This window comes from Anomaloglossus baeobatrachus, chromosome 2, assembly GCF_048569485.1.
Source record: "Anomaloglossus baeobatrachus isolate aAnoBae1 chromosome 2, aAnoBae1.hap1, whole genome shotgun sequence".
NCBI lineage: Eukaryota > Metazoa > Chordata > Amphibia > Anura > Aromobatidae > Anomaloglossus > Anomaloglossus baeobatrachus.
Window position 1 is genome coordinate 358,021,819 of NC_134354.1, and position 14,748 is coordinate 358,036,566.

Consider the following 14,748-nt stretch of genomic DNA (forward strand, 5'->3'; position numbering starts at 1 on the left):
TTTTCATCCAAAACACATAAAAAACTCTATTGTATACAGCCAGGCTATCAGGTATAATCGGATATGTTCCAACAGTACAGATAGAGACAATCACCTTGAGGGCCTCAGAAAGACCTTTCTGAATCAAGGCTACCACCCAAGAACAATTGAAAACCAGATTACAAGAGCCACCAGAATATCAAGAAACCATCTCCTACATTATAAAACTAAAGAAGAAAACACCCGGGTCCCTCTTGTAGTCACCTACAATCCACATCTGGAGGTGTTTAGAGGAGCTGCACGGAAACTACAACCATTACTGCAAAAAGATGCCCGGTTAAAATCTATTTTTCCAGACCCCCCACTTCTGTGTTTTAGACAGCCCCCAAATCTAAGAAGCATCATTGTCAGAAGCTCCCTGTCCTCTCCAACACCAACAGGAACATTTCCCTGCAACCAGAAAAAATGTAAGACCTGTCCATTAATATTGACAACGGACAAGATAAAGATTCCCAGATCACATCAGGACTACAAGATCCCAGGTACCTTCAGCTGCACCACAACCAATGTGGTGTACTTAATTATATGTACCAAATGTCCCACTGGGGGTCTGTATGTAGGGGAGACAGGACAACAGCTCAGGACAAGGATGAATTCTCACCGCCACACAATTAGAGAAAAAAGGATGGATCTACCTGTGGCCAAACATTTTTGTAACTCAGACCACAGCATCATGGACATGAAATTGCTGGTATTGAAAGGAAACTTCAAGTCCCAGAGAGACAGGAGACTTTGGGAATACAAACTTATGATGACCTTTGACACATTCAGAGCAGGGATGAATGTGTCTCATGGATTCATGTCTTTTTACATCAGTTAAAAGATGTGCTCCTCTGACCATCCGAGCGTGTCACAGCCCGGACCAGACCCTTATCAGAGGACAATAAAACTTTCACACTGAACTGCAGCAAAATTTATGGCCACAACAGTTTGCCCCCTGCCATAGAGACAGTTCTGTTTTATATAACTTGTTTTTTGGTTCTTTTTTTTTTACTGCCCCATTCTATGTCCTGTTGTGTATAAATATGTGACTCTTCAGATTTTGTGTTATACCATGCCTGATGAAGAGACCTGAGTAGTCTCGAAAGCTTGCAATTATTACCATCTTTTCAGTTAGCCATTAAAAGGTATCAACCACTGAGGACTCTCAGTTCTTTTAAACAAAATTTTTTTATCTCTACTGGCTAACACGGTACAAAGATATATTTTACTTGTATCAAAATGGAGGATACCAGAATGTACCGCATCTTTATGGAACTAAAGTTACTTCTGAAGAAACGCGCACAACTGGACAGCGACATATTTTTCTTATCCAAATGCAAAAAGGAGAATCTGATCCCCAAAGGACTCTGGATTACAAACCCAATTCTACATACCTACAATACCCATTATGCACAAAACCTTTGTCACAGGACTTCTGAGAGACTAAGGAACCACCTTTTGCATGTCTTCTACAGCATCAAGAGTAAAATCCAGAGAGAATTTGAAACACAAAGGAAGACACTACCAGAAAGCACAGAACAAAAAGTACAACAATACTATTACAGACTACGAACCCTTCTGATCCACAACAAGGAAAAGAAGCTACATAGACTGCGCCTCAACTCAGGACTTAATACAAACAGGTGGAGAACAAAGCCAAAATCTGACAACTTGGACAACCACTCCATTCAAGGCAAAAATGCATCTAACTGTGTTATCAATCTCTCGGATTACAAACCAAACAAAGTGGAACTTGCTGTGCTTTCTAAAGGACTCTCATTTTGTCCTACTAAAGCTCTAGACAAAATTGAACTCTGCAGCGACATGGAAGATTACTTCAGGAGACTACGTCTAAGGGAATATTTTAGCGATGCAGATGTTTCAGAATCCACCCAGACTGAAGGAAGACGGATCTTGACAACCAAGAAAAGATCAGATTGGACACCTCCACCAGGACGCAACCCTCATCTGGATAACTATATAAACACTTTCAGACATTTGGTAAAATCCACTTTCCTAGACACACACAGGAGGCAACCATCCAACATCAGTGCCCAGGAGAGAAGGGCCATAAAATCTTTGAAAACCAACAAAGAAATCATCATTAAACCTGCAGACAAGGGGGGTGCAATAGTCATGATGAACAGATCAGACTACATGAAGGAAGCACACAGACAACTGATGGACACACGCTACTATAAGAAATTGGAGTCTGACCCCACACAGGACTATTCCAAGGAACTTAACAAGTTGGCCTCTTGTCTGCCTGACATATCCATAAGAACTGATGAACTGATACCGGTGAGTCCAAGAATAGGCACATTCTACATGCTTCCCAAAATTCACAAATCTGGAAACCCAGGAAGACCCATCATTTCATGTGTGGGCACCCTCACTGAACAAGTCTCTGGATGGGTAGAGGGTATCCTTAAACCCTTGGTAAGGGATACAACCAGCTACATCCAGGACACTACTGACCTATTGAAAAAACTATCAGCAATAGGTCCTCTTCCAGAGGGAACCATCCTTGCCACCATGGATGTGGAATCCTTGTACTCGAACATTCCACACCAGGATGGATTAAATGCTTGCAAAATTTTCCTCGAAAATACAGGAACTGATGCCAATTCTGTGGTGAAGCTTACAAAATTCATCCTCACCCATAATTACTTTGCATTTGACAATGACATATATCTACAGGAGACTGGGACTGCAATGGGAAGCAAAATGGCACCACAATATGCAAATCTTTTCATGGCCAAGCTTGAGAGTGACTTTTTATCCTCTTGTCCTATCAGGCCTCTGGCCTACTACCGTTACATTGACGATATTTTAATCATCTGGACAGAGTCTGAGGAGCAGCTGAAGACCTTCCATGAACACTTTAATCAGTTTCATCCCACCATCAACTTAACACTCAGCTACTCCTGCACGGAAATCAACTTCTTGGACACCATCATTAAACTACGGAACAATGAAATAGAGACATCCCTGTACAAGAAGCCAATTGACCGTCCAACATACCTGAAATGGAACAGTTTTCATCCAAAACACATAAAAAACTCTATTGTATACAGCCAGGCTATCAGGTATAATCGGATATGTTCCAACAGTACAGATAGAGACAATCACCTTGAGGGCCTCAGAAAGACCTTTCTGAATCAAGGCTACCACCCAAGAACAATTGAAAACCAGATTACAAGAGCCACCAGAATATCAAGAAACCATCTCCTACATTATAAAACTAAAGAAGAAAACACCCGGGTCCCTCTTGTAGTCACCTACAATCCACATCTGGAGGTGTTTAGAGGAGCTGCACGGAAACTACAACCATTACTGCAAAAAGATGCCCGGTTAAAATCTATTTTTCCAGACCCCCCACTTCTGTGTTTTAGACAGCCCCCAAATCTAAGAAGCATCATTGTCAGAAGCTCCCTGTCCTCTCCAACACCAACAGGAACATTTCCCTGCAACCAGAAAAAATGTAAGACCTGTCCATTAATATTGACAACGGACAAGATAAAGATTCCCAGATCACATCAGGACTACAAGATCCCAGGTACCTTCAGCTGCACCACAACCAATGTGGTGTACTTAATTATATGTACCAAATGTCCCACTGGGGGTCTGTATGTAGGGGAGACAGGACAACAGCTCAGGACAAGGATGAATTCTCACCGCCACACAATTAGAGAAAAAAGGATGGATCTACCTGTGGCCAAACATTTTTGTAACTCAGACCACAGCATCATGGACATGAAATTGCTGGTATTGAAAGGAAACTTCAAGTCCCAGAGAGACAGGAGACTTTGGGAATACAAACTTATGATGACCTTTGACACATTCAGAGCAGGGATGAATGTGTCTCATGGATTCATGTCTTTTTACATCAGTTAAAAGATGTGCTCCTCTGACCATCCGAGCGTGTCACAGCCCGGACCAGACCCTTATCAGAGGACAATAAAACTTTCACACTGAACTGCAGCAAAATTTATGGCCACAACAGTTTGCCCCCTGCCATAGAGACAGTTCTGTTTTATATAACTTGTTTTTTGGTTCTTTTTTTTTTTACTGCCCCATTCTATGTCCTGTTGTGTATAAATATGTGACTCTTCAGATTTTGTGTTATACCATGCCTGATGAAGAGACCTGAGTAGTCTCGAAAGCTTGCAATTATTACCATCTTTTCAGTTAGCCATTAAAAGGTATCAACCACTGAGGACTCTCAGTTCTTTTAAACAAAATTTTTTTATCTCTACTGGCTAACACGGTACAAAGATATATTTTACTTGTATCAAAATGGAGGATACCAGAATGTACCGCATCTTTATGGAACTAAAGTTACTTCTGAAGAAACGCGCACAACTGGACAGCGACATATTTTTCTTATCCAAATGCAAAAAGGAGAATCTGATCCCCAAAGGACTCTGGATTACAAACCCAATTCTACATACCTACAATACCCATTATGCACAAAACCTTTGTCACAGGACTTCTGAGAGACTAAGGAACCACCTTTTGCATGTCTTCTACAGCATCAAGAGTAAAATCCAGAGAGAATTTGAAACACAAAGGAAGACACTACCAGAAAGCACAGAACAAAAAGTACAACAATACTATTACAGACTACGAACCCTTCTGATCCACAACAAGGAAAAGAAGCTACATAGACTGCGCCTCAACTCAGGACTTAATACAAACAGGTGGAGAACAAAGCCAAAATCTGACAACTTGGACAACCACTCCATTCAAGGCAAAAATGCATCTAACTGTGTTATCAATCTCTCGGATTACAAACCAAACAAAGTGGAACTTGCTGTGCTTTCTAAAGGACTCTCATTTTGTCCTACTAAAGCTCTAGACAAAATTGAACTCTGCAGCGACATGGAAGATTACTTCAGGAGACTACGTCTAAGGGAATATTTTAGCGATGCAGATGTTTCAGAATCCACCCAGACTGAAGGAAGACGGATCTTGACAACCAAGAAAAGATCAGATTGGACACCTCCACCAGGACGCAACCCTCATCTGGATAACTATATAAACACTTTCAGACATTTGGTAAAATCCACTTTCCTAGACACACACAGGAGGCAACCATCCAACATCAGTGCCCAGGAGAGAAGGGCCATAAAATCTTTGAAAACCAACAAAGAAATCATCATTAAACCTGCAGACAAGGGGGGTGCAATAGTCATGATGAACAGATCAGACTACATGAAGGAAGCACACAGACAACTGATGGACACACGCTACTATAAGAAATTGGAGTCTGACCCCACACAGGACTATTACAAGGAACTTAACAAGTTGGCCTCTTGTCTGCCTGACATATCCATAAGAACTGATGAACTGATACCGGTGAGTCCAAGAATAGGCACATTCTACATGCTTCCCAAAATTCACAAATCTGGAAACCCAGGAAGACCCATCATTTCATGTGTGGGCACCCTCACTGAACAAGTCTCTGGATGGGTAGAGGGTATCCTTAAACCCTTGGTAAGGGATACAACCAGCTACATCCAGGACACTACTGACCTATTGAAAAAACTATCAGCAATAGGTCCTCTTCCAGAGGGAACCATCCTTGCCACCATGGATGTGGAATCCTTGTACTCGAACATTCCACACCAGGATGGATTAAATGCTTGCAAAATTTTCCTCGAAAATACAGGAACTGATGCCAATTCTGTGGTGAAGCTTACAAAATTCATCCTCACCCATAATTACTTTGCATTTGACAATGACATATATCTACAGGAGACTGGGACTGCAATGGGAAGCAAAATGGCACCACAATATGCAAATCTTTTCATGGCCAAGCTTGAGAGTGACTTTTTATCCTCTTGTCCTATCAGGCCTCTGGCCTACTACCGTTACATTGACGATATTTTAATCATCTGGACAGAGTCTGAGGAGCAGCTGAAGACCTTCCATGAACACTTTAATCAGTTTCATCCCACCATCAACTTAACACTCAGCTACTCCTGCACGGAAATCAACTTCTTGGACACCATCATTAAACTACGGAACAATGAAATAGAGACATCCCTGTACAAGAAGCCAATTGACCGTCCAACATACCTGAAATGGGACAGTTTTCATCCAAAACACATAAAAAACTCTATTGTATACAGCCAGGCTATCAGGTATAATCAGATATGTTCCAACAGTACAGATAGAGACAATCACCTTGAGGGCCTCAGAAAGACCTTTCTGAATCAAGGCTACCACCCAAGAACAATTGAAAACCAGATTACAAGAGCCACCAGAATATCAAGAAACCATCTCCTACATTATAAAACTAAAGAAGAAAACACCCGGGTCCCTCTTGTAGTCACCTACAATCCACATCTGGAGGTGTTTAGAGGAGCTGCACGGAAACTACAACCATTACTGCAAAAAGATGCCCGGTTAAAATCTATTTTTCCAGACCCCCCACTTCTGTGTTTTAGACAGCCCCCAAATCTAAGAAGCATCATTGTCAGAAGCTCCCTGTCCTCTCCAACACCAACAGGAACATTTCCCTGCAACCAGAAAAAATGTAAGACCTGTCCATTAATATTGACAACGGACAAGATAAAGATTCCCAGATCACATCAGGACTACAAGATCCCAGGTACCTTCAGCTGCACCACAACCAATGTGGTGTACTTAATTATATGTACCAAATGTCCCACTGGGGGTCTGTATGTAGGGGAGACAGGACAACAGCTCAGGACAAGGATGAATTCTCACCGCCACACAATTAGAGAAAAAAGGATGGATCTACCTGTGGCCAAACATTTTTGTAACTCAGACCACAGCATCATGGACATGAAATTGCTGGTATTGAAAGGAAACTTCAAGTCCCAGAGAGACAGGAGACTTTGGGAATACAAACTTATGATGACCTTTGACACATTCAGAGCAGGGATGAATGTGTCTCATGGATTCATGTCTTTTTACATCAGTTAAAAGATGTGCTCCTCTGACCATCCGAGCGTGTCACAGCCCGGACCAGACCCTTATCAGAGGACAATAAAACTTTCACACTGAACTGCAGCAAAATTTATGGCCACAACAGTTTGCCCCCTGCCATAGAGACAGTTCTGTTTTATATAACTTGTTTTTTGGTTCTTTTTTTTTTTACTGCCCCATTCTATGTCCTGTTGTGTATAAATATGTGACTCTTCAGATTTTGTGTTATACCATGCCTGATGAAGAGACCTGAGTAGTCTCGAAAGCTTGCAATTATTACCATCTTTTCAGTTAGCCATTACAAGGTATCAACCACTGAGGACTCTCAGTTCTTTTAAACAAAATTTTTTTATTACATTGAATGTGTTACTTTTTTCCACGTAGTTTAGTTGTTTGCTTTTGTATTTAAAGGAACTATATATTTTGAAACAAACAGGATTTTTATAATATGGGATTATGTTTTCTGCTAAAATGGTCAATAAAAAATAAACCCAAAATCGTAGTTCTCTTGGTGATGGAAGCCAAAATATATTATCAGTTGGCAACAAAACGAAGAATTCCATCTGTTACAGGTTGATAGCAAATTACTTCAACAGCGAAAACGACTTGTTTTTACTGGGGATTGAACCCAGGACTTTCTGCGTGTGAAGTAGACGTGATGACGACTCCACTATGAAACCTGTGAAATCCTGCAAAGGAATGGCATTTAGAGACGAGTTTTGACCGCCAGGGGAAAAAAAAATAATTTGTAGTTCTGTTTGTGATGGAAGCCAAAACATCCCGTAATTCGGCAACAAAGCCGAGAACTTCATATATTGTAGTTGGATAGCATATTATTTCAACACTAAGAACAGATTGGTTTCACTGGGGATTGAACCCAGGACCTTCTGCGTGTTAAGCAGACGTGATGACCACTACACTATGAAACCTGACGAAAAGTTACTGTGTATTGGCTAGCAGAGCAGAATTGTGACTGACGGGGCCTTTTTATTGCTGAAGGAAAGTATTTTTGGTTAATGAAACATTTACAATTATTATTACATATTTTACCAGTTTTATTCCTACAAAGGGATTTTGCTTAAATTGAAGTTTATATTGAATGTGTTACTTTTTTCTCCATAGTTTGGTCTTTTGCTTTTGTATTTATGGGAACTATATATTTTGAAACAAATAGGATTTTTATAATATGGGATTATGTTTTCTGCTAAAATGGTCAATAAAAAAGAAACCCAAAATCGTAGTTCTCTTTGTGATGGAAGCCAAAATGTATTGTCATTTGGCAACGAAACCAAGAATTTCACATATTACAAGTCGATAGGAAATTACTTCAACACCAAAAACAGATTGATTTCACTGGGGATTGAACCCAGGACTTTCTGCGTGTGAAGCAGACGTGATGACCACTACACTATGAAACCTTTGAAATCCTGCAAAGTAATGGCAATTAGAGTCGAGTTTTGACCGCCAGGGAAAAAAAAACAAATTCGTAGCTCTGTTGGGGATGGAAGCCAAAACATCCCGTCATTCGGCAACAAAGCCGAGAACTTCATATATTGTAGTTGGATAGCGTATTATTTCAACACTAAGAACAGATTGGTTTCACTGGGGATTGAACCCAGGACTAGAGATGAGCGAACCGGTCGCGGTTCGGCTCGAGTCGGTTCGCCGAACGAGGGTCCCGTTCGAGTTCGGTTCGTCGAACGTTCGACGAACCGAACTCGAACCAATAGGCTATAATGGGAGGCAATCACAAACACATAAAAATGAATTATAAATGTACACAAACAGTTAATAAACATTGCCATAACACTTACCGGTCCCCGCGATCCCTCCTGTACTCTGTCTCCTGCCGCTATTCCATCCGATGATCGCTGAATCCTCCCCGTGACCAGCACTGCCAGCAGAGATGCAGGACCTATCATGACGTCAAAATAGCCATGTGACCAGTCACGTGGCTATTATCTCATTGGCTATAGACTGGTCACATGACTATGACGCGTCATGTAGGACCTGCGAGTGCATCTCTCCGGTACACGGTGCACATATGTGTATCGCCGTGTACCGGCGACATGCTCTAGCACACTGTCGACTCCCCGTTCCGTTAGGGACCGGCTGACACAGCCGGTCATTAACGGAGATCAACGTTGCCATAGCAACGCAGTTAGCGGTGACGTCACCGCTAACCGCGGCTCCGAGAGCACCGTTGCTATGGTAACGCGTCTGTCAGTGTTACCGCTGTTACCGGTGACAGCCAGCACTGATCACTCACGGAGTGAAGGCTGCACGCTTCTTCCAGATTGTAGTGAGGATTGTAGTGAGGATGAGGTTTCTCAGCCCAAAGTGATGAGCTGGGTAAACTCATCCTCACTACAATCGTCACTACTACTACACTAGTGAGGATTGTAGTGAGGATGAGGTTCCTCAGCCCCAAGTGATGAGCTGGTGAACCTCATCCTCACTACAGTCGTCACTACTACTACACTAGAAAGAAAGAAGACAGAAGAGCAGGATCATGGAGGGCTGACAGGGGGTAATAAAGATGGAGTCTCTAATGTGTCTGTGTATTTATTTCTATTAAAGTATTTTTTTCTCTGTGTGGTGTTTTTTTTTAACCCTTTATTGGAGATTCTTAATGGCCGGGTCAAACGTGCCTGACATTAAGAATCTCTGGCTTAATACTGGCTAGTAAAACAAAGCCAGTATTAACTCATGATTACCCAACAAGCCACCCGGCTTCAGGGCTGTTGGAAGAGTTGGATACAGCGCCAGATGATGGCGCTTCTATGAGAGCGCCATTTTCTGGGACGACTGCGGACTGAAATTCGCAGCAGAGGCGCCCAGAAACCTTGGGCTAACCTGTGCTGTGGATTCCAATCCCCAGCTGCCTAGTTGTACCCGGCTGGACACAAAAAATGGGGCGAAGCCCACGTCATTTGTTTTTTAATTATTTCATGAAATAAGTGAAATAATTAAAAAAAAGGGGCTTCCCTATATTTTTGGTTCCCAGCCGGGTACAAATAGGCAACTGGGGGTTGGAGGCAGCCCGTGGCTGCCTGCTGTACCTTGCTAGCATACAAAAATATGGCGAAGCCCACGTCATTTTTTTGGTGGGCAAAAAAATTCTGCATACAGTCCTGGATGGAGTACGCTGAGCCTTGTAGTTCTGCAGCTGCTGTCTGCTCTTCTTCATACAGACACACAGCAGCTGCAGAACTACAAGGCTCAGCATACTCCATCCAGGACTGTATGCAGAAGTTTTTTGCCCCCTGAAAAAATTATGTGGGCTTCGCCATATTTTTGTATGCTAGCCAGGTACAGCAGGCAGGTACGGCTGCCCCCAACCCCCAGTTGCCTATTTGTACCCGGCTGGGAACCAAAAATAAAGGGAAGCCCTTTTTTTATTATTTCATGAATTTCATTAAATAATTAGAAAACAAATGACGTAGGCTTCGCCCCATTTTTGTGTCCAGCCAGGTACAACTAGGCAGCTGGGGATTGGAATCCGCAGCACATTTTCCATTGCCAGTGAAGGTAACACCAAGCAGTGGGGGTTAGCAGCCAGTAGCTGCTTGGATTACCCTTACCTAGCAATACAAAAAATGCAGCGGGAGCCCATATATATTTTTTTAATTATTTATTTAATTAACTAAAAACAAAATGGGCTTCCCTGTATTTTGATTGCTGGACATCACAGTGCTGTAAAAATAAATCTTTAAAAAAATGACGTAGCGCTCCGCGGTATTTTTGATTCTCAGCGCAGATAAAGCAGACAGCTATGGGTTGCCACCCCAGTCTGCCTGCCGTTACCTTGGTTGGCAATCAAAATACAGGGAAGCCCATTAATTTTTTCTATTTAAAAAATAGTTAAAAAAAAAATGACGTTGGGTCCCCCCATTTTTGATAGCCAGCTAGGGTAAAGCAGACGGCTGTAGCCTGAAAACCACAGCTGGCAGCTTTACCGTGGTTGGGGATCCAATGTGGAGGTCCCCTCAGGCTCTTTTTTATAATTATTTTATAAATATTAATAATTACACAATAAAAGTAGGGTCCCCCCCAAATTGGATCACCAGCCAAGGTAAAGCGGACAGCTGTGGTCTGGTATTCTCAGGGTGGGAAGGTACATAGTTATTGGGCCTTCACAGCCTAAAAAAAGCAGGCCGCAGGCACCCCAGACGTGGCGCATCCACTAGATGCGCCAATCCTGGCGCTTCACCCCAGCTCATCCCGTGCCCTGGTGCAGTGGCAAACGGGGTAATAAATCGGGTTGATACTAGCTGTAAAGTCACCTGAGATCAAGCCCAGCAGTTTGTGATGTTATGGCGTCTATTAGATACCCAACATTATAAACTGTCAAGTGCAAAAGGTACATAATTTTTATTGAATACACAACAAGAAAAAGGTTATAATTAAAATGGTACACTACCAATAATTCCTAGGGATATCAATAATTAGGACTAAACCAGTTTCAATAGCCTATCCAGTGGATCAAAAGATTAACTAGTAGATATCTATATAAAAGGCGGCTATAGGCCTGGGAAGGTCCAGGTAGTTGGTATGAATATTCAGGAAATGGGGGGGCTGCTTTATAAGATATAAGGCATAGTCAGATCAAAACCATGGTTTCCCACCAGGTGTGGGTAGGAACTCATGGTGATCCTGCTGGCAACGCTGTTGCTGAATACCAGTGCACAGCAGAATAGGAGATAACATACAATAACCATGTAACACAAGTGTGCAGGATAAGGGAATTCTCTTACCTAAGGTGCTGAAGTGCAATGCAAGCCAGTACAGGGCAGCCAGCCACGATAAAAAGCAGTCCCAATGAGATTAGGAAAATATCCCTAAGAGAAGCCAAAGGTCTCCATCCGACGCGCGTTTCGCGAGGATAGCTTTATCAAGGTGGAAAACCGAGGTAATAACCCCATGACCTACATGCCTCCTATATATCCCCCTCCTAATGTGGAATCAAACAGCTGGGTGGCTGGGAGTGACGTAGAAACCGGAAGTGACCTATCACACCTTGACAACAAGCTTTGATTAACACCATACCTCAAGGTGGTTAAAACCTGTTCAATCTAATCATCCATGGTGCATCCAGGCTAATCTCTATTAAGCCACTAGGTATTTAAGCCCAGAAGCCATAAACCAGATAAGCAGTATCGCTATCAGAGCTCCAGCCCGGTCTGTATGGTAACTACGGACGCACTTCCTGATAATAACAGGAAGTCGTCATAAGTCCCTGAAGTGGCTTCTCACTAGCGCCGAATGAGTGACGTACAGGTTAGCCAATAGCAATCAAGTTAAAGATTACTCATAATGAGTAGTGCTGGCATCTCCCCTGCTTAATTTTGGCAGGCTTGGTGCCCATAAATTAATGGCTCTTTATGTGAGTTATGTTTTGTTAATATGTGTTCCTGTGCTTCTCACAGATTACTCGCATTCAAGCATGGATTTTCGCGCCCGTGATCGGGCCTGGTCAGTACATTTCGATAATGTTCTGAATGACCACAACAAGGATACCACTAATGATGTCAATTCGCCCAATTGTGATATTTTGATTTTTAAATATAAGGAATTACTGAAAAGGAGATTGAGAATCTGTTGGAACCGTGCATTGCTCTCTAAATACCTTGATAGAGACATGATCCCTCAGGGCCTGCGGGTTCAGATATTCCCATCCTTTCCGGTGGAAGACCCTTCCTTCCTTGAGAGGTGGGAGTGTCTGGCCCAAACATGCTCCTTGGGATTTTTGTCTCTGTTGAAGGAACATAATACAACAACTCTCTCCACTATGGAGGTTGAATTAGAGGAGCTTGAGAAAACCATTAAGAGTAAATGTACAGCTGATGCTGTCCTTGGGATGGAGGCCGAAATTGAAAAAGAGCTGTCCAAACTGGAGAAAGAGGTCTGTGGTCAAAAATTGAAAAAATTCAACAGAGATTTGGGCGACTATGCCGGTTCCACTGCATACAGATGGCAGACCAGATCCAGAACAGGCCCTCGAGGTAGAACCATTTCTCGCGGTCAGTCCGCTTCCCTGTCATCCCTCACTTCGCTTGGCGAGTCATCGGAGGCATCGGGCGGCGGTAGTGAGGCTGAATCAATTGTTGGTGCCCGAGTAAAAACTACCCGCAACAAGCAACAGGCCACCAGACAGGGGGGAAGGAATAGACTCCAGGTGATTAACCTCTCTACACATGTACTCTCCAATGATCAGTTGGAGGTATTATCAAGGGGTCTAACCTTTTCCCCTGTCAACAATTTTGATTTCTTTACAGCTTTAAAAGATACCCACCTTTTTGCACGCAAGCTGATACTTAAGAAACTTCACCACAGACGGGACAACACGGGCTTGGATAGTCCCGCGGAGAGGGAGGCTCTGCAGGTACTGGAGGACCTGCTTGAAGAACAGTCCAGTGCTACAGTAGGTGTGTTTCCCAGATCACTACTGCCCAGATCCACAAGTTTTCCCCCCTTGTCTCTTTGTCCAGCTATTGAGATTTTCACCCGCCTAGTGTCTAGTGACCTTAAACAACTTCCATCGCGGAGACGGCATGATAATCTCACTTATAGACAGAGACTAGCGCTAGAGGAGCTAAACAATATATCGGATATAGTAATAAAACCAGCGGACAAGGGGGGAAACATTGTGATCTGGGCAGTAGAAAATTATGAGAAGGAGGCTTTGAGGCAGCTGCGCGACAGGAGTACTTATTCTAAGTTATCATACAATCCTGTGCAGTCCTTTTCTCTTGACCTATCCAAGATCCTTGAGTCGGCATCTGAGGTCGGCCTAATTACTAACAAAATAGCGTGCGGGCTCTCCACCAAATATCCTAAGATACCCACTTTTTATTTGTTACCGAAAATCCATAAAGATGCCCTCTGCCCTCCGGGGCGCCCCATCGTGTCCGGCATAGGAGGCTTGTGTGACCCCATCTGCAAATTCATCGATTACCATCTGATGCCCCTAGTAGAAACCTTGCCCTCCTATGTCCGCGACACGACTGACGTGCTCCGGCGGATCGACGGCATCTTTATGGATCATAACATGCTGATTGTTACGGCTGATGTGGAGAGCCTGTACACTTGCATTTCCCACCTTGATGGTTTGGAGGCCACCCGCCTTTTTCTGGAGATGGGCAGTCGGGATGGCGAACTCAATAAATTTATCCTTGAGCTGCTCCACTTTGTCCTTACACATAATTTTTTTATTTTTAAGGACCAATTTTATCTGCAGCAGCGCGGCACTGCCATGGGGGCGGCCTGTGCCCCCGCGTATGCCAACCTCTTCCTCGGCATGTGGGAGAGGTTGGTGTTCGGCGAGGGTGGCACCAGGCTTAGCTCCCATGTGCAGTGCTGGCTTAGATATATTGATGACGTTTTGTTTTTTTGGCAGGGCACAGTGGAGCAGCTCGACGAATTTATGGGGCATTTGAATACTAATAAATTTAACATCAAATTAACATACAAGCATAGCAGCAGGTGCATTGACTTTTTGGATATTAACATCGAGGTGGACCCTATGTCGATGATTCAGACTAGTGTCCATCGCAAATCCACTTCAGTCAATGCCCTGCTGCATGCATCATCTGCCCATACATCTTCCACAATACGCGCCATCCCGACTGGCCAGTTCCTAAGAACGAGGCGGATTTGTTCCACTGATGAGACATTTGAGTCACAATCGGCCGACCTCAGAGGTCGATTCAGGGATCGAGGATACAGCAATCGCTGTGTCCGGAAGGGATATTTACGTGCTAAGCG

General features: G+C 43.2%; 1 non-coding gene across 1 annotated transcript; it reads right to left on the minus strand.

Moving 5' to 3' along the window:
* Positions 1–7,837: 7,837 nt before the first annotated feature.
* On the minus strand, positions 7,838–7,910 carry TRNAV-AAC (transfer RNA valine (anticodon AAC)). The gene has a single exon. It is a non-coding gene; the product is annotated as a tRNA-Val (tRNA).
* Between the last annotated feature and the right edge of the window lie 6,838 nt (positions 7,911–14,748).